This window comes from Molossus molossus, unplaced genomic scaffold (assembly GCF_014108415.1).
Source record: "Molossus molossus isolate mMolMol1 unplaced genomic scaffold, mMolMol1.p scaffold_m16_p_3, whole genome shotgun sequence".
Lineage (NCBI taxonomy): Eukaryota > Metazoa > Chordata > Mammalia > Chiroptera > Molossidae > Molossus > Molossus molossus.
Genome location: NW_023425366.1, coordinates 56,133,637 through 56,154,260, shown reverse-complemented (window position 1 = coordinate 56,154,260; position 20,624 = coordinate 56,133,637). Strand labels below are relative to the sequence as shown.

Here is a 20,624-nt window from a genome sequence, read left to right as displayed (position 1 = left end):
TTAGGATGATACAAGTTATATATCATTGTAATAAAGCTTCCATTATAACCCTAATTGCATAAAACTGTGTTTGTGGATAGTGATGCTAGAGCTGTAGGACTTTTAATAAAGTGTCAAAATAATGCTTTGGTAATACGATTGTTTAGAATACTAATACCTCAGAGAAGGCTGAACTGACTAATGGATGATGTTTATGTCACTGAATCTACATGCTCCACCAAGAATTAAAAAGAAAAGGTATGGAAAGAACCCTCAGGTTCCCAGTAGCATGCAGTGTGGAAATGCACGTGTTGAGGCACACACCCCAGGTCTCTGTATATAACAACTCAGCATGTCCAATTCACTTACTGGTACAAGGTAGCAAGTTGCTAAAATACATATTTGTAACTGTGATAATTAAGAGGTTTAATATACAGATCTGGAAATCAAAAAGTAACAACACGATTATATACAGACATGCACACAGACACATCTTAGAAATTGCCTGTTAGAAGAACCATTTGAGAAATGTGAGTTTTTTGGTGTCTGTAGAGGTGGGGGTGGGGGTGGGGGAGTCAGGAGGGAGGGAGGAAGAGAGAGGAGGGAAATGCTTAAATACTGTATGAATAACTCACTCTAAGATGCTGCTCTATATGATGAACTGCAATCACATACAAATGATATAGTGATCCTTCTGAGTTATAGCTAGAAGTTAGTATCAGACTTTGGTTCACACCAGAGAAATTTAGCATATACGTTCAAATGTCTGTTTTTGCCTTTGCTCAAATGGAGTCTAGTATTAGGCTGTCTCCTCTAGAAGCATATATAATATTCACCAGCAGAGACCGCCAGAGAGCCATCCAAGCACCGGTAGGCACAAGATGCTCCTTAATATACCTGCTGTGTGAACAAGGGCAAGGAAGGCAGGCACCAGGCTGTCTGAAAGGGATCTGGCGTTGGCTACAGCAGCAGAGCCTGACTGGTGGCTTTGGCACAGTATGTTCGCTGTCAGTAATGGGGCCAAGGCCATTTTGTTTTGGAGACCACTTGTGGCAGCTGGAATGACTTGAAATCTGCTTGAAAAGCTAAGTACTTTTACCTCTGAAGACAGTGTAGCCTTTCCACAGTTACCTCTTGACCTCTGCCTTCCAGATGTGCTGAACTGCAATCAGTTTGGGTGGGGTTAACCTAGAGCCCAGAAGGTTCATTTTCCTTACTGACTCAGGTGATCAGGGTAAATGGGAACATTCCCTTAATGTGATGGTCTCCAAATGTCTGTATTACCTGCATGTAAGGTAAAATATTTTTTTTTTCAACTGTACAGTCAGATGAAATGTTATTTTTCAAGATTCTAATATTTTCTCATTAAATATGATCAACCCAAACTAATTTGCACTGAGACAAGGAGGTACTCTAGTCCTGAAATAAAAAAAATTTGAAATCTCTCCACTTGCTAGTATGTGACATCGAGAAAGTAAAAGGGCTTAATTACCCAACTGGTCTTCTCAATACCTTCAAAAACAGAAGCACCCAAAACATTTGGATATTTCTACTTCCACGAATTTAACCAGAGATTTGAATCCAGATCATTGTGAATGAAACTATTTGAATCTTGGCATTCATGTGAGTTTGCAGCTTATAATTCACTGATGTCCTTGCTTTTCATACATGGGGGGGGGGGCACCCCAATCCTTCCAATCGGCCTTGCAAGGGAGGTCTGAGCTCTCATTGGGACAGAAACAGAGTCCTTACATGAAACCTTACAGTGAAGTGAGGACTCAAGAGTCTTGAATAAATAAATGGTGAGGGATTGATTTCTTTGGAAACGGATTCTAACTTCACTGCCTCTCATTTCCCTATCTTCCCTACAAACATTTTGTCAGTATCCCTCAAAGTATGGCTTTCTTTTAAACACCCCCCTTTTCCCTCCCTCTCCAGGAAGACACTTGGTCCCATGCATGGGCTATCGCAGCCAACTCTTTCCTTCCAGCCTACACAGCCCCCAACCTGGTTTCCTTTGCTCTCTCTCACCCTGCACGGATACCTCATTCATCATCCCAATTACCAACTTTATATCAGTCTCTTGCTCAAAATCATTCCTTATTACCCATTGCTTATTAAGCAAGGCTTAATCTTTTGCAGAGCATGACTCCTTTCAATATCCAAAGCCTTTAAAATAGTACATAATGCACACAGGTTTTTGCCTATGATTCAAGGGGTTAACACATATGCTCAAGCCTGGCAATTTGTGACCCTTAGGTGTAAAAGAACCACCTCTAAATATATATAAAGTCAAGTTTGAACCACATGGTCCTCTATTCAGTGTCTCTGCAAGCTTGCATCAAACAATTTCCCTAGCATCATTTTCTATCAGAGTACCCTTAATCACAGACCAGAGTAATGGCTTCACTGAGCACCCACCACATGCCAGAGACTATTCCAAGCCCTAAATACAAAACAGCAAACAAGTTAATAAAGGTTCTTCTGTTGCTCATATTCTATCGACCCACAGTTATCCTGTGTCTTGTCCCACTTGAACCTACTACTGCATATCCTTAAAGGTATGCATTCCTAGTTACAGAAACCTGGCTCTTCGTGCATTTTATTCTTGTTAATTGGGCTTGCTCTTTGTTGCTAGTATACCTATGTTTCCTCATCTTTGTGCTGGGTCCCTACCTGGAATAAGCCTTCATATCTCTCCCCACCTACCAAATATTCAAAGACAATCTCAAGCCTCCCCCCCACCCCACCCCTCACTCTCTCTCTCCTGGAAGTCTTTCTAGAACCATTTAAGCTCACAATAAACCAACTCTTTTCTCATCATCTCTATCAGTGATCTGGCACTTTTTCATATACTGCCTGCAGCTCTTCTTTAGAGTTGTCTTATTATGTGACTTATTATTATTGCTGAATTCTGTTACATAATCCATGCATTATCTGTCCGTCTTTGGAAAAGGAGACCATGCTATGGATTTGTTTCCAGAACAATGCTGTCCGTCATAGTGCCTTCTACACACACTACCACTAAATCTCTATTTGCTGGTTATTGCTGATTTATTGTAAGAGATGATGCCACTGAGATGATGAAACTTATCTCTAACTTTCAGGGGTGATCCAGAGAAATTTCAAAGAACCTGTCTCTGCTTGAGGATTAATAATATGACCAAAGTGATGCACAACCTAGCAAACCAACCCGACCACTGCTATTCGTCATTCTGACTGAGCCACCTGTGTGCAGTCATTGGCATGAGGACAATATGTAATAAGGTTGTTTATGTTCTAAATAATAATTTGCTTTTGCCATCTACATATGGGTAGAGATTGGATGCATTCTTATCTGACCTAACCTTCATGTTAGTACCTGCATTGCAATCTTTGAAGACAACAAAGGGCATCTTAAAACAAACAAACAAATATCAAACAGATAGCAGATGATAATGGTATACTGAGTGAAGCCTGTTTGGGACTATTAGTCACTGTAAATGCATTTGCTATCTTTGTCTGCATCTATAATTCTCACCATCATTTCCTTGCAGAGTAAACAAATGTTGCTTATAAACCTCCCTACACAGCCTGTCTTTGAGGGATTTTCTAACCCACCAATGTGCTTAACAGAGTCAAATAAAATGCCTGGTTAAAACCAACTATACGGCATACAAATTACAATGTTTTTCTTAGGACTGTATCGGAGATGGTGTGACTAAACTTCTTAAGCATGATACTTATTTTCTTTCAAACCTGGAAAAACAATACGTCCTGATTGTTATCCTGGCATGTACAGTTCCACTCATGCCTATGCAACCGCACGGTCGATGTGCCTTTGAAATCCCGAAGAATTTCTACCTTCCGGAGCCTGGGGCAATCACCACGTGGGTTGCTGTTTACCCCAGTGGCAGATTTCCATAAAGCTATAATCACTACCAGATGGTCTACCAAATGATGATTGTTTGATGGAAAAAAATGCGAATTTATCTCTATAAAAGCTCAATGTTATTTGTTATTTGAGCTTATGTCCAATACTAGCCACAAAATCGTATTAATTTTGAATTTGGTGAACAATAATAAAGACTATGTTTATTATCAACTTGAGATAAGGCCATTAATAACAGTAATAGTAACATTTGTTGTGCGGTATTACTATGTACTAGAACCTATTCTAAATGTTTTATATGTATTATTTTATTTAATCCATGTTACAACTCCTATTCTAAATGTTTTATATGTATTATTTTATTTAATCCATGTTACAGCTCCATGTACTACGATTGTCACCATTTCACACATAAGGAAACTGAGGCACAGAGAAGCTTGTATCTTGCTCCAGGTTTTACAACTAGTTTGGAAAAGCCAGCATTTGAATCCAAGCAGTTTGGCTGGCACTGAACAGAATTTTCTTAACCACTCTACTACACTACTTCTCATTTATTTAATTTCATTCTTTTTTTCAGTTTTATTGAGTTTTTATGACATACTACACCGTCATCTGACTTACATAGGTTGTAAAATAATTACCACAACAAATGTACTTAACATCATCTTATACAGTTAGAAAAAGAAAAAAATGTGTTTTTTCCTTGTGATGAGAACTCTATTTAGTTCCTTTCTTAAATTGGGAAGTTAAGGTATCAATAACTCTACCCTGCCTTGCCATGCCCAAGGAAAAAATGATGTCAGATATTAACCGCAACTCTAAATATATGATATTCAATGGGATGACCTAAGGGCAGGTGTCTGGTATTAATAACTCTGAGTTTTCCTTCATATATCCATGAAACATGCCCCGTGCTCTTGTTTGTATTATAGATTTTGTGATGACCAACAATTTGTCTGACTATATGATTCTAGCAAAAGATCACTAAGACTTCTGCTGCTTTTTCAATAACACTGGGGACCAGGTACTAGTCAAACCACCACAGACGTTTCCCCTGATAGCTTCTGCTTCCCCAACCTAGGAAGAAGGCTCTAGTCAGTTTCACACTGTGGCCTACTTCAAGCATGACCTTCAGTGCAGCTCGGTCCAAGCATCTCTGTTAGCATACTCAGTGAGAGATCGGTGAAATGTTTCTTTGGTGAATAATCTGATTGGAGTGCAAAGTCAGGGCTTCAGACTTGGATAAGTGCTGAGCCTGCTAACTATACACTCGAGGTCTACTGGCCTTCTGCCTCTCCTCTGTATTCCTCTAGCACAAAACAGCCTGAATCATTCATTCGGCTCTTAGCATTTCTTCGCTGCTATCATTTTTTATTTATTTGCATCTATATTTCTGTATGCCATGTCTTACGTTGCCAGCATCAGGTCCTTGAACCATCTCCACACTGTGGAGACTGGGTCCTGTCAAGTGGCCTGATGCTACCGTGGCTTTGGCCTCTCTGGATGTTGGAAAAGCCTCCAAGTGAACAGATACCAAGAAAAACTGCTAAACCAATACATTTCATTGCCTGAGTTGCCTTGTCCTTGTGATTATATGGCATCTGGATATTTTCTAAGTTATTACTGCACTTGGTATCTGATCTGCAACCTGAAAGCAAAACTAATGCACTTATGAAGTTTTTCTAAAAAAAACAAACCAGATCAGTTCATGTCAATGGACATTATTAGCCCTTACTTATGTAAAGGTTACAAACTGCTTATGCATGTTACGTACAACAAAACAAAATACAGCCCTATCGTGGAGGAGGTTGTACTTGAGCAGGAAAGATATCCCCTTGAACAGTTTTCAGTTGGTGTTCTAAATAGAGAAATGCAGAGACATCACAAGGCCTAGCCACGTTAGGTCGGAAAGGATCACTAGGCCAGGTGTAAACAGGGTTCCAAAGAGAATCACAGAAGCAAAGGCCTCGAGTCAGCAAACAGTATCAGAATCTCCCCAGATTCTAATGAGAGGACCAAGTTACGTGTGTTGGGGCAGGGTTGCGTTATGGTTTCCCTCCACCCGCACCCCATTCCCAGATCCTTCACCAATCCTTATATATTTCCCCCTCCTGATATTTCTCTTCAATATTATTCCTTCTTCTACATCCTTATTAGGATCCATTTCAATAGTCTTGCAACCCCGGTTCTCCCAAAAAAGAAGGATCAACTGTTTCAAAAGAAGTTGGAGAATCACTACTTTTAAATTGAAAAAACAAGCCTTCCATGACAGGACCTCTGTGCACCTCTCCTGCTCTGTCTCTAAGGCTCTCCTGTGTTCAGGCCCCGGCATTAAAGGCTGATTGGAGCCTGTTCCCAGGCCTTGGGACCCTGCACACACTGCTCGCTCTGTCTTAAACCCTCCCCATGTGGATTACCAGCAAACTCCTATCCAGCTGGAGGACTGCTCCATCTATGAGGCCTCTTTGCTCATTCTCCAGGCAAAGAAACTGGACTGGCTCCTTCCCTAGCTCCTTTCCCATTTTCAAGGTGGCTCTTATCTTGCTGTTTTGCATTTGCTTGTTTGCAGAGCTGTTTTTCACTAGAATATACATTCTTTGAGGGCACTGACTGACTGTGTGTTAACTGCGTCCTAGCCCCATTACTAACCACAGCTCCTTGCTCATATCAGGTGCTCATTTAATGCTTGTGAATGAGAGAAAAAAAGGAATAATTGCTACTCTCTCCCCAGGTTCTAATAAAGAGCCCAGAAGTAATAAGCATGTAGAGCAGGCAGTCGAGTTAAAATCAGCTTGTCTGAAAGTAATGTTCTTACGTGGAGCAAGCCTGCTCTCTGTGGCCAGGTGGACTTCAGCTAATAGGACGCGGTGGTGTAAGAGATTAGCCCAAGAGTCCTCCCTGGGAGGGGGCACTGAGGGGTGTTAGCTGCCAGCCTGACTCCCCCAGCAGCCAGCCTCAGCGGAAGGAGCTGGTGACTGTCTCTTCGCCATCAACAACGCCACAGCTCATCAGAGAGAACTATTTGAGTACACAACCATTACAGGCCAAGATGATGTCTCTGTGGAATCTACTAAACAGTCAGTCCCTATCAAATGTTTACTATTAATACAGCCTTTTTACTAAAGGAGAAGGAATCAGCGAACCACCATGCTAGCATGCTAATTAATTCTCTGTGTGAAAAGAAGTACTAATCTCCATTTTAAAGCATCAATCATGGAAAATAAACTGAAATGTGACCAGATTTTAAAATGCTACTTGTTCTAAAATCAGATGTAAATGAAAGCGTCCAGGATTCTGTATGAGGCGATTATGTGGTGCTAAGAAACGCCATTTAAACTCTATCTTCTAGGAAACTTTAAAATACTTTTTCCAGTTTGAAACTGTATCACCCTTCATATGCTTTCCTTGTCGAAGAAGCTTTGCTTGTAAAAATTTCTCCCAATTTCTAAGCAAAATACTACAAAATTTCCCAGAAGCATTAGCGACAGTTCCTTAGCAACTGTTGATATGTCTCAAAACAACCTGAGACAGTCTTCTCTGAGACATGTAGTCTCTCCCTCTCCCTGCTAACAGAATTCCACAATATGGCACAAAAGATTCATGGGGCTAAAAATAGCTCCCGACACACATTTTTTAAGTTGACGGAGTCTTAATGATTTAAGTCTTCCATATCACAGCTTTGGGTAGGTGCACCTTAACAACAGTATATCAAAGGGTTCTGTGCAGAGAGATTTTAGAATCTTTTTCTTTTTTAATCACACCATTAACACTCTTGACATTTCAGAAATAATGTTTATCGATTTTGGTGTTAGCACTCCCATAAATTAAGTGATGTAATGGACGGAATTATTGTGGTACTATAAAGAATGTGTCATTCAGATTGTTAACTACATATTAGAAAAAGCACAGACTCTGAATTCATGTACAAATAGCCCCTGATCTGTAAATAGGAGATGAAGGAAACGGACATGTTCCAGTGAGGATGGGTCTCTCTTCACTATTCCATCCTGGTTGTGGGACCAAAAGCAACTAAACGTTTTTAATAAAAGCAAGCTACAATAGCAGTGATCATTCTGCATGAACACACACACACACGCACGCACATAAGTCAAAAGATGAAAATAAGATATATGAATTTAAGGTTATTCACCCCAAAGGAGTCAGCATAATGAAAAAGTATTAAGAATGGAGAAAAAAGCATTTAGAACCTGTAGCAGAAAAGAACCATATAGTACAGAAAGCAAAAAACAACCCCTAAAAATCTATGGGGATATAAACTTCCACAAGGACCGTGCCTCTTCCAATAGAAGAAGAAAAGCAGAGTCTAGCCAAAATCTGTGATTATGGTTTTAGGGTAGAGGTAGAGAACGTTGGACATGTTGAAATCATCATGTACTAAACAGATTGAAAGAAGTCCTCTGTGTGTTTGTATGTGTATAATAGGATATAGAAATATATGGGCTAAGAACTGTATTTATACCTCACACAGTTATTAGAAGTAAATTAACTAATGCACATAAAATAACACTGTGCTTGGCACACAGCAAGTGCTTAATGAATGTTAGCTGTTATCATCATTGTCACCATCACCACCATCAAAACCATCATGTGTCCCATTTTACACAGAAGGACACTAAGTTTCCAGGGAAGTTAGGAAACTTACTCCAGGTCACACAGCTATCAAGGGCCTAGGCAGAGACTGAAGCGTGTCTAGTCACAAAGCCCATGACCTTTCCAATTTCACCAAAGGTCTAAGCATTCTTACAGAAGGGTTAAGCATTTTGCTTCTCTGAAATAGGTTTTAAGTAAAAACAGAATATAGTTGCTGCTATCATCTTCATTCTCATAGTTGTAAATGCAAATAAATCTAATTAAAACTACTAATAGCATGAGTGTTATTGGTCAGGCATATTAGAATAATCTATTGCTAGGCTAAGACATTTCCTGGTCATAGGTTAAGTATCTAGAAGTGACTTTTGCTGAAGTGTTGCCAGTCTGTCATTGATCTTCAATTCTATACCTATCCAATTAGCGTTCTCCAAACCACACAAGTTGCTGAGGTGACTAACTTGATTATGTTGTTTTAAAACAATACTATTACTAAGGCTATAAATGAATACTTTTTTCCAGGTCAGAACATCAAAATCCATTCATTGAAGAGTCCATCAAATAAGTCTGGATATAAATTAATAATATGTGTCTGTGTTCTGGTTTGGAGTTGAAGAAGGAAAGTTACTTGAAAATGAAAGGGCAGAGATTTATTTTTAGCCCAGGATATACTTAGAGTTAATAGTTCTAAGCCAGTGTGGCTCAGGGCCAGAGCACAATTCACTAATTTGAATCTCTTTCTGTTGCCCTTCTCCTTTGCTCTCAAACAGACAAGCTAATAAGCAGTGGGGACATATCTTGGATCTAAAGAATATTTCTGCAGTTTCTATTTTCTAAATCATCAAGCTGTTCTTTCGTTTTATAGAGCAGTTTTTCAATTGTTGAGGATCTTTCTGCAGAAAGGCAATTTGACTTCTATCCTTGGCTTTTCAATTTTACATTCCATTATCACTAAACATTGATTAAGCCTGCTGCAACATACTCCCTTGTATTTGGGTCTTTGAATTCCCAGAAGGTCATTATTTATTACAATTTAACAATCTGGAAATATTTTTAAAATATGGTCAATGCAGGTGCTGTATTTATCAGTGTTAACCTTAGTTTTTTGTTTTGTTTTTATTTCAGAAAAAATTAAACTGCTGTTTCCTAACAAATATGGCATATTTAATTCAAATGTTTAAAAAAAGATACATAATGCCCTGGCCAGTTTGGTTCAGCAGTTGGAACACTGGCCTGCAGGCCAAAGGGTTGCAGGTTTGATTCCAGTCAAGCACAAGTACCTGGGTTGCAGGTTCAATCCCCTGCCCCTGTTAGGATCATGTGGGAGGCAACTAATGATGTGTCTCTCTCACATCGATGTTTTGCTCTCTCTCTTCCTCCCTCCTTTCCACTCTCTCTAAAAATCAATGGAAAAATATCCTCAGGTGAGGATTAACAAAGTAAAATAAAATTTAACTTAAAAAGATACATAAAATTAGTGTTCTTTTCCTGAGAATGTCATTTAAAAAACTCAAGATCGGGTGGGCAGCTTTCTAAGGAGTCTAATAATTCTCACCCCTGGTATTCATTCCCTTGTATAATACCCTTTCTCTGCATGCAGGCTGGATCGAGTGACTTGCTTCTAATAAATGGAAGGTGGTCAAGGGATGGGATATCAATTCCATGATTAGGCTACAAAAGGCTCTGACTTCACCCTCTTCCTTCCCACTTCCTTGTTTACAGAGCAAGTTGCACGTCATGAGATGCTCTCTGGAGAGGCCTCCGTCCAATAGCCTGTGACAAACTGAGTCTCACCAACAACCATGTGAGTGAGCCAGAAAGTGGGTCCTCCTAGTCGGGCCTTGTGATAACTGCAGCCAGAGGACCCAGTTAAGCCATGCCTATTTCCCTGGCCACTCAGAAAATGGCATAAAATACATGTTTTAAGGCACTAAATTGTGGGGTAATTTGTTATACTGCAATACATAACAAAGAAAAGCTCTAAAATGCACAATGCCATTATTTAGTAAATATTTCATAAGAGCTTTCTATGTGCCTGGCACTTGGATAGGTACTGGCGATGCTGTGGAGAATGAAACACACATGGTCTTTCTCCTCCGGGCCCAGGAGATGTTTACCCTGTGTGCTCTTCCCTGGCGACTAATTTTTATTTGGCTCCCCAAAGGGACTTTGATGAGTGTTCACTGCCATTTGAGGAAAGAGCTCCTCCACCTGAGAGATACATGCCTTCACAGAAGGCCTTTGGTAGCCATAGCCTGGTGGGAACAACGATCCCCATTCCAAGGAGCTGACAGTCCTCTTGGCTACAACAGGAGCCCTGGTATATGTAGGTGTAGATTCTTTTACATAAGCAGGATAAGAACAAGCCTAGAATAAATTGTTCTCAAATTAAAAAAACATATCCCATTAGTCTAATCATAATAGTAATTATAATTGGAACCTAATTATAATTGTTGCAACAACAAGGCAACTTCAAATCTTCTGTAAATTAGTAGTCTTCATCTACTTCTACTAAATCATTCCTATCAAGCTTAGAAGAGCTCATATACTTAGCTCATTATCATGCCTATTTTTTTGTTCATTTTATCTATCAAAAAGTCAACTTTATTCACATCATCTTCAAATTTTATAGCACATTCTTTTGGTGGGAAATATTTACTCTTTTTCTTTTTTTTATCCTCACCTGAGGAAATTTTTCCATTTTTTGTTCAGATAGAGTGGGAGGGGGAGAGAGAGAGAGAGAAAAATTGATATGAAAGGAACACATCGAGTGGCCACCTGCACAACCCAACCAGGGCCGGGGACAAACTGCAACCGAGGGACATGCCCTTAGCGGGAACCGAACCTGGGTCTCTCTGCACCACAGGCCAATGCTCTAACTGCTGAGCAAAACTGGCCAGGGCAGGAAATATTTACTCTTGAAGACCAGTTACATTTTTAGAAAGATCCTAAGTCCTTAATATTTAAATATCTGTGGATTATTACCATGTGGAAGTTCATGGGTATGAGTAGATGTCTTACTCTTCTAGCTTCTGGATGTACGATTAGACCAATGAGTCATTCGAGCAGTACACAGAGGTGATAGTAAAGCATGAGGCAGAACTTTGTAATTACACTGGAGAAATCAACCCCAAATACTTGGGATAAAATTTATTAAGTTACTTTAAAAGATACCATCTAAGGCTCAACGTGAAGAGAGCACAACTCTGGTTTGAATAATGCAGAAAGAAAGTGTCAACAGAAGAGAGCGAATCAGCAGGGGTCAGGGGAAGGGGTCAGAGAGCAGACGCCAGCAGTGCTCAGGCAGCATGATCTGGGACAGAGAATCCTGGGAGTATTCAGCCATGTTTTAAGCACTGGATTAAGTGGAGAGCACAAAACAAATGGACCCGGCGCTCATGAACCCTACATTCTAGGAGACCAGATGACAAAATGACTAGCCTAATTGGCAGGAATGTGCACAGTGGAGTTGGCCACACCAGGCTAGATGTTACCTTTATTTTTTGTTTGTTTGTTTTTTAATCCTTACATGAGGATATTTTTTCATTCATCGGCAGATAGAGTGGGAGGGAGGGAGAGAGAGAGAGAGAGAAACATCAATGTGAGAGACACATCGACTGGTTGCCTCCCGTAGGACCCTGACCAGGGCCTGGGATGAACCGCAACTGAGGTATGTGCCCTTGACCAGAATCGAACCCACGACTCTTCGGTCTTCTAGCCAACGCTCTAACTGCTGAGCCAAACCAACCAGAGTTAGATGTTACCTTTAAAATCTCCCATCTCATATTGCTGTGTTTCTGGGCGCACCAGATAATATTCTTCTTATAAGGTGGCTTCCAATAAGCTTCCTCAGTGCTGATCAGCTGACACAAGCTTTCCCGTTCACTTGGCTATTACAGCTCAGAATTATTTATTAATGTACTGACATTCTAAGTTGTCCATATCAATCACTTAAGAGTCTTGTTAGAATTCTCTCTGAGTTTATCCCAAAATGCTGAAGCAAGGTGGTAGCCAAAGAAAGGAAGGTCACCACCAGACTGGACTGTGAAGAGCTAGTTAGAAGCAACCAAGGTAGGGAGAGATGACAAGCCAGGACCATGGTCAGGAGGAACCAAACTCCTAGCCTAGAAAACAACAACTTGTTTCAAGTCCAAAGGGGATATTTAAAATAGAAATTGGAGAGTGAGAAGCAGAGTCAATATCTTCAAGTTAAGATAAGTTAAAAATGGAATAAAGTCAAGGAATAAATAGACATAAAAAAGTTCAGGACTGCCCTGGCCAGTTTGGCTCAGCAGTTAGAGCGTTGGCCTGCAGTCCAGAGAGACCCGGGTTCGGTTCCCACTAAGGGCATGTCCCTCGGTTGCAGTTTGTCCCCGGCCCTGGTTGGGTCATGCGGGTGGCAGCCACTCGATGTGCCCCTTTCACGTCGATGTTTCTCTTTCTCTCTCTCCTTCCCACTCTATCTGAACAACAACAACAACAACAACAACAAATGGAAAAATGTCCTCAGATGAGGATTAAAAAACAAACAAGCAAAAAGTTCAGGACTGTGAAATCAAAGTTGTTGCTGGTTGTTTTGGCCTGAGAGACTAGGAGGGTAGTGGAGTCATTTACTGAAATGAAAAAGGATTGGTTTGGGGGGATAAGGGGTGCATTTAGGTAGGAGGAAAAGCAATCCTATTTGGGCACCTTAAGTTTGAGACACTGTTAAACTATCATGTGGTTTGTTTACATGAGTTAGTCTGGAGTGCACAGGAGATGAGGTTTAACTTCAGAGTCACTGCCATAGAAAAGGTACTAAGGGCACTGAACTGGATAGCCCCGTTCAGGAGGAAAAGGTAGACACAATGTCTGTGAAGGCCTGGAGGCAGTCTAACACTTATAATTCTAATACAGCACACACTCAAGAAGTGCCTATGCATTTGGAAATTTTTCTACGTAATGTCAAATTGGCCTCCACTGAGGTTGTACCTAGTTGCTCCCAAAAGCACAATCTGAAAATACCCTTTCTCCTATACCCTTCTCAATGCGATGTTTTCATACTTTTCAATCTTTGCTAATATGGTAGGTTTAAAATGTCATATCAATGTAGTTTTAATTTGCTTTCCTCGTTTTTATGAGTGAGCTTGAGTAGTTTTTTCAAATATTCAAGATGCTTGTTTGTACCCACCTGTGAACTGCCTGTTTATAATCTTTGAAGGGAAGGTTTCTCAAAATAGGTGAGAAAAAAAAAAAGGTGTCTGGATAGCAATGGGAAGGTCCTGCGGCAGGGTGGCAGGGAGACATGACAATGCAAGAAAGGGCACTACTGCAGGGGTCACATCCATGAGAAGAAAGAGGGCTCAGGATCCCGGGCACGAGGTGGGGGTGAGCGTTAGAAAGGCCGCAGGTCCGCTTTCCCGCGGTAACAGGAGTGAGCAGAGTGTGGGTACCGGTGTCAGAAGGCTCGAGACTGGTGCTGAGAAGGTGAGGTGTCTCTCTCCTGATTGCATCCGTTCTGACTGGGAGTGTGAGGGGGGAAGAGGAGCTGTAGCCGCAAGAGGAAGGAGTGTGAATTAGTCCCTTGAGGAGCAGGAAAGTGAATTGACCTGCCAGTTTGACATGTCCTTTTGAGGTCTGCTGTCAGCAATTTGACAACGTGGTTGGGTGATTTTTCTCCAGAGATGTTTAGTCATTTGGATATGGGTACAACATGAGAGAGATACAAATAATTAAAGGGTTTGAAAGAGAGTGATAATTGACCTGGGCCGTGGGACCTCCACTGGACATGGAGGGATGTGCACAGTGCAGTGGAGAGGTGCTAACAGTGAACAGAGGAGGGGAAATGGACTGAAGGAGGCTGAGGCGATGGGGACTGCGGAGCAGGTGTACATGAATATGAGAGTAGGGGGTCCTAGGAGGTAGTACCTGAGAACAATCAAGAGAGCTGGCAGCGGGTTGGCCCCCACCTAAAAGGAGCTGAAGATTGTACACAAACGTGAAGGAGGCATGAGCCTAAAATAGCAGCTGGAGATGTGCAGGAGAGAGGAGGCTGCAGGAGAAGCAGGATCCTCCTGAGAGAGCTGAGATTCAGTGGAGGACAAACGCTGAACGGAATATTCACTGGCAAGACGGAGAATGTCTGAGGCTCCCCCCCCACAGAAGAGGAAATCCAGAGAGCACACAGAAAAAGTTGGCATATGGGGAGCAGTGGGAAACTGGGGAGAGAAAGGACAGAAAAGAATGAATCTGAGAACTCAGGAGACGTTAGTTGAGTAAAGACATTTACATCATGAGGAGGGAAAAATCCAGAACCTGTAGATTATATGTAAAAAATCATAAAACAATACAGTGTAAGATATGAGGCTATGAGGCAGTTTCCACAAATGTGTACTATCCAGCAAACAGCAAACTCCTAATAGATGATATTGCAACTGGCTTCCGTGGACGTGAGATTTTAGAATCCCACTGTGCGCCACGGAAAGCAACTGTGCGGTGTTTTACACGGGAGCTGTTGTGTTCAAATTAAAACCCGGAAGTTTTTTGTATGATAAGCCTTCTTATCTCTATAGGAGAAATTTTAAGTTCTAATTAAACTTCTAAATTAACCTAAATGGAAGCCCAGCTCATTTAATAGAATTCTAGAATTTCAAATTACGAGAAAACTTAGATGTTATTTATTTCAACCAACCCATCCTAAAGGGGGAGGGGACACCTTGTATATTAACCCTCCCCTCCTCCAAACTCTCTGACTTTCTCGGCCTCTTCTCAGCATATACCGTTTCTCTCCGGTCCCCACTGAAATCCGACAACTCCTAATGACTCTGTTTCTCTCGCAGCCTCTTAGATAGAAACTCAGTGCCTGCAGATGGGGCTGGCGTCATCCTTCTCCACTGCCTGCACCAAACAGTCCCTTCCCCAACCCCAGCCTTACTCAAAAGCCCCAGCTCAAATGAGTTCCGTGTCTAGCATGGGTTCCACTAGCTACAAAATATATAATAATATGTTTGAAAGCACAAGAGAGTTACAAAAACATGGTCTTGTAGGACAAATAATTGGAAGAAAGAGGCCAGCAAAGTGGGCCTGGCCTCTGGAGCTGCCTTTGCTTCGTGACTGCTGGCTCTGCAAGTTCAGGGTCCTCCAGAGGAAGGAGTCAAGTCTATTATTAACACATGAGGATTTGGGGTAAGATTTGGAAGGACTACACTTCAAAATAAGGGCCTTAGAAACAGATCAGCCATTATAGTGACTGAAGACCAGCTTCGAAACGTCTCAATCCTTAGCTGGATCAACGTGATCAGAAATTGCTATTCCCTAAGCTAGCTGTCTGCCTAAAGCAGAGATACATCCTTTCTGGAGAAAAGAAACATTTCAGAGTCTTAAATTATCTCTGTAAATTTTATATGCACAACATCTGGTTCCTTTAAAAAAATAAGCTATATATATATGTTTATAAACATATATATAAATATATATATTTATATATATATATTTATGAATATATATGAAAAGACTTGCCCAAAACCTAAGAGAAAAACAGACAATAGAAACAATCTAGATGATTCAGATAAAGGAGTTAGCAGACATGGACTTCAGATTTCTATTTATGTTTTAAACACAAGTTTAAGTGCTTTGGTAGAAAACTGGAAATTTTTTAATGAACTAAATTAAAATGCGAGACCTGAAAACACTGTAACTCAAATTCAGAACTCAATGAAAGGCTTTCAGAGCAGATGTACATAGATGAAACTGGAAGACAGGTCAGAAAAAAAAATCAGGAATGAAGTAAGTACCGAGAAACAAAACAGCAAGTGAATGGGGGCTGGGGGAACCGCTTAAAGACAGACAAGACATGGTGAAGAGGTCTAAATACCTATAATTGAAGTCACCAAAAGAGAGGCTAGAGAGCATGGGGCAGAAGCAATATATTTAAAAATAAAATGACTAAGGAGTTTCAAAAACCAATGAAAAACATCAAGCCACAGATGTTCTTCATATGTGTTCCCAAGGAGGACACATGAAGACAAACACATATGTACATAATAGTGAAAAAAACCAAGAAGTTAATCCTGGAAGCAGCCAGAGAAATAAGAAACTGCCTTCAATGATGCCACAATTAGACTCATAGATAGCTGGATAGTACCATACATTATCTATTGAAAAAATCATATTTATTATTAAGAACATTTCCATGGCCCTGGCCAGTTTGATTCAGCAGTTAGAACGTTGGCCCGCATATGAAGAGTCATGGGTTTGATTCCCGGGCAAGGGCATGCACCTCAGTTGCAGGATTGATCTCTGGCCCAAGGTCGGAGGAAGGCAACTAACGGGTGTGAGCACATCAGTGTTTCTCTCTCTCTCCCTTCCTCCCTCTCACTGTATCTAAAAATGGTAAAATGTCCTCAGGCACATGCTTGATCTAACTGACAAGAATATTATATGAAAGAAAAATTATAGGCCAATTTCTCTTATGAATATGGATGAAAATGTCTTAAGCAAAATATTAGCAAACTAAATTAAGAAATATATTTAAAGAATAATGTATTAAAACCAAGTTGGATTTTGTCCCAGGAATACAAGGTTGACTTAACATTTGAAAATCAATCAATGTAATTTACCATATCAAAAGAGAAAAATCATTTGATCATCTCAAAAGATGCAGATAAAGTATGATTTTAAAAATCAACATCTCAAACACATTGAGTAAAGGAGAAATAAGAGAAAACTTCCTTAATCAGGTAAAGAACCCTACAATAAAACCTAATGCAAACCTCATCCTCACATCTTCAAAGTTTTCCCTCTGAAACTGGGAATGAGATGTCTGTAGAACCACTTCTTTGGAACAATGTGCTGGGTGCCCTAGACAAAGCAAGAGCTAAAAAGTCAATAAAAATATGCCAGATCTATAAGTAGAATACTACAAAACAGTATTAAGAAAAAAAATTAAACTAATGAAAGGATATACCATCCATCAATTAAAAGAGTCAATATTGCAAAAATTCCCACTCTTTCCAAATTGATCTCTAGGTGCAATTTAATACCGAAGTCCCAGCATGATTTTTGGACATTGAAGACCTGCTTATAGAATTTAAATGAAAATTAAAGGAGTCAAGAATAGCTAAGAAAAAGACGAATGAAATTAGGCAACTTTCCCTACTGGATGTCAAGATTTACTATTACCTAGAGTAATAAGGATAGTGTGATATTGACCTAAATACAGGCAACTAAATGGGACAGAGAATCCAGAAACAGACCTCTGCATATGTGGAAACTTAATATGTAACAAAGGTGACCAAGCAATGTGGTAATAGAAATGTTTTTGATAAATGGTGCTGTGCCAATATGATAATAAATAAAATTTAACCCATACCTCATGCCATAAACAAAAACCAGTTCCCAGTGGCTCAAAGAAAGAACCTAAAAAGTAAAATAATAAAGCATCTGGATAACAAGGTTGCCCAATAGCACAATTAACAGCCACATATGGCTATTTAAATGTATTAAAATAGTAATAAAATATTTATTATTTATTGAAATTAAATAAAATTTAAAATCTAGTGCCTCAGTCACACTAGCCAATTTCCAGGACTCAATAGCCACATGTGGCTAGTACCTTGTATTCAACAGGTCAGTATACCTGCATCTTTGAATAAAGTTCTATTGTACAGCACTGGACACAGACTACCTTCATGACCTTGGGGTAGAAAATGATCTCAAACAGGCTACAAAAATACGAACCATAGAGAAAAAGATTCATAAATTAGATGACATCAGAACTAAAAACTTCTGGTTATCAAACCAGTGAGAAAATCAAAAGTGAGACTACCATGTAGAAAAAGCTATTTGCTATACATTTATCCACCAATGAACTCATACCAAAATGTATTTAAAAACTTTTACAAGTCAATAAGAAAAAGACAGGCAACCCAATAGAATAAGTGGTAATAGAACTGAACAGGTACTTCATAAAAGAACGTAACAACCCCATTAATCATCAGGGAAATCAAATTTAAACCATAATGAAATACCAAAAACACTTCAGCCAAATTGATTAAATTTTAAAAGACTGAAAATATCAAATAGTAGCAGAATATGGAGCAATTGAAACCCGTATGCTGCTGATACAAATGTATATACATATAATAGTTTTGGAAAACTGTTTGGTAACCTACTAAAAATTGAACATATGCATAACCTAGCAATTCTCTTGGTATATACTCAAGAGAAATAAATATATATGTGCATAGAATGACCATAGTTAAAATTTGGGGTGGGAGGAGGACCCCTATGTCCATCAACAGTAGAAAGATGTATTGTGTTATACTCGTACCATGAAATACTGTACTATACAGCAATAAAAACTAAACTCCTGCTATATGCAACAATATGGATGAAATCTCACAAACATTGTGTTTAAGTAACTAAAATTTACAGAAAGTTCAAAAACAAGAAAAACTAATATAAGGGTTGAGAAGTCAAGCAATGGTTTCATTTATGGAGAAGGGAGAGAAAGTGAATGGGAGCAGGCATTAGATGGAAGCTTTTAAGATTTTAGAAATGTATTTTTTGACTGGTGGCCACACAGGGTAGAATCACCACATGATAATTAATTTGTATACATCTTTTTTGTATACTTTTGTAAATGTATATTATACTTCAATAATAAAATGTTTGTGTTTTTTTTAATTAGTTCCTTTGAAGTACATACTATTGGGTTCTAATACCTTCTACCACCTTTTATTGCTGTTATACTGATTAAGCCTCTCTAAGATTTTAGCATTTGATTCACAGTCTTTCCTTCTACCTGAAGTCCCACTATAATCTAAGGTGACTTGACATTCATGTGGATGACCCACGCAGCACTCTGGCCTCTTTCTTGACTTCCAGTTCAGCTAAGCACCAGAACAGTCAACACCAGAGGTCACGCTCCTTCTAAAGCCATTCTCAAACCAAAATCCTATCTTTTCGGATCTCCAGGAAGATTCCCAAGATTTCAGTTATTTGACCTCATGGGACCTTGTATTCCATATTTTCTGAGCTCACCTCCTCTATTCTTTTATTAAAATGAGCTTCTATTCTTTGTCACTTCAATCACTTCTTTACCAATACAGTATTCTCAACTTCCTTGCTTACTGTCTCTCCATTTTTAACACCTGGCAAAACTCCAATTCTGGCTGACTCTATTCTGCACTTGTACCAGGTTGCCAAGCACCGCTTGAGAAGATCACATAACTTGACACACTTCAAGTGGACCCTCCATGCCTCCTCCTTGTCCTGACCGACTTCTCTGGTCTTCTGTTCCATCCCCATGGAAGAAAGTCAAATCTCCATTCTTTCTAAAACTCTGAAATCCCTCTCTGTCAGCAGATGAATTTTCTTCCAACTTCACAGAAAATATAGAAACCATAAAATATCCTTTTCTTGCCAAACTAAAAATACCTCTGAATCCATAACCATATCTTGTTCTCTATACCTTCTGTTAAAAAGAAAGAGTTGTGCTGGTGGGTTATCTCAGTGGTTAGAGCATCAGCCCTCGGACTAAAAAGTTGCAGGTTTGATTATGGTCAAGGGCACGTACCTCAGTTGTGGTTTGTCCCCGGCCCTGGGCGGGGTCGTGTGGGAGGCAACTAACAATGTGTTCCTCTCACATCAGTGTTTCTCTCTCTCTCCTTCACATTCTATCTGAAAAATTAATGGAAAAATATCCTTGGGTGAGGATTTAAAAAACAAACAAACAAATCAGTTACAATGAAAAGCAAAATCATCCTTCCCTTCTACTTTCCTCTCCAAGAATCATCCTATCTCCCTCTCCCAATTAACCAAAGGAATATAAATCTGTCTACTTCCTCATGTCCTCACTCAGGCATCACGCCACACAATTTGTTTACTCATCATGAGTACACAGATGCCCTTGTTGTTGCCAAAACCAAAGCCTTTTCAGGCTTTTCTTTTTTTAAAAAAAATTTATTTATTTCACCCGAGGACATTTTTCCATTTATCTTCAGATAGAGTGGGAGGGAGGGAGAGAGAGGGAGACAGAGAGAAACATCGATGTGAGAGGGACACATTGACTGGTTGCCTCCTGCATAACCTCAACCAGGGCTGGGGATGAACCGCAACCGAGGTGCATGCCCTTGACCAGAATCAAACCCGTGACTCATTGGTCCATGGGCTGATGCTCTCACCA

At 39.9% G+C, this 20,624-nt stretch overlaps 1 protein-coding gene across 1 annotated transcript in view; it reads right to left on the bottom strand.

Annotated features, from left to right (window-relative positions):
* ATG10 (autophagy related 10) overlaps positions 1 to 20,624 on the bottom strand; it is a 262,172-nt gene that overhangs the window by 23,165 nt on the left and 218,383 nt on the right. The gene's annotated exons all lie outside the window — the stretch shown is intronic.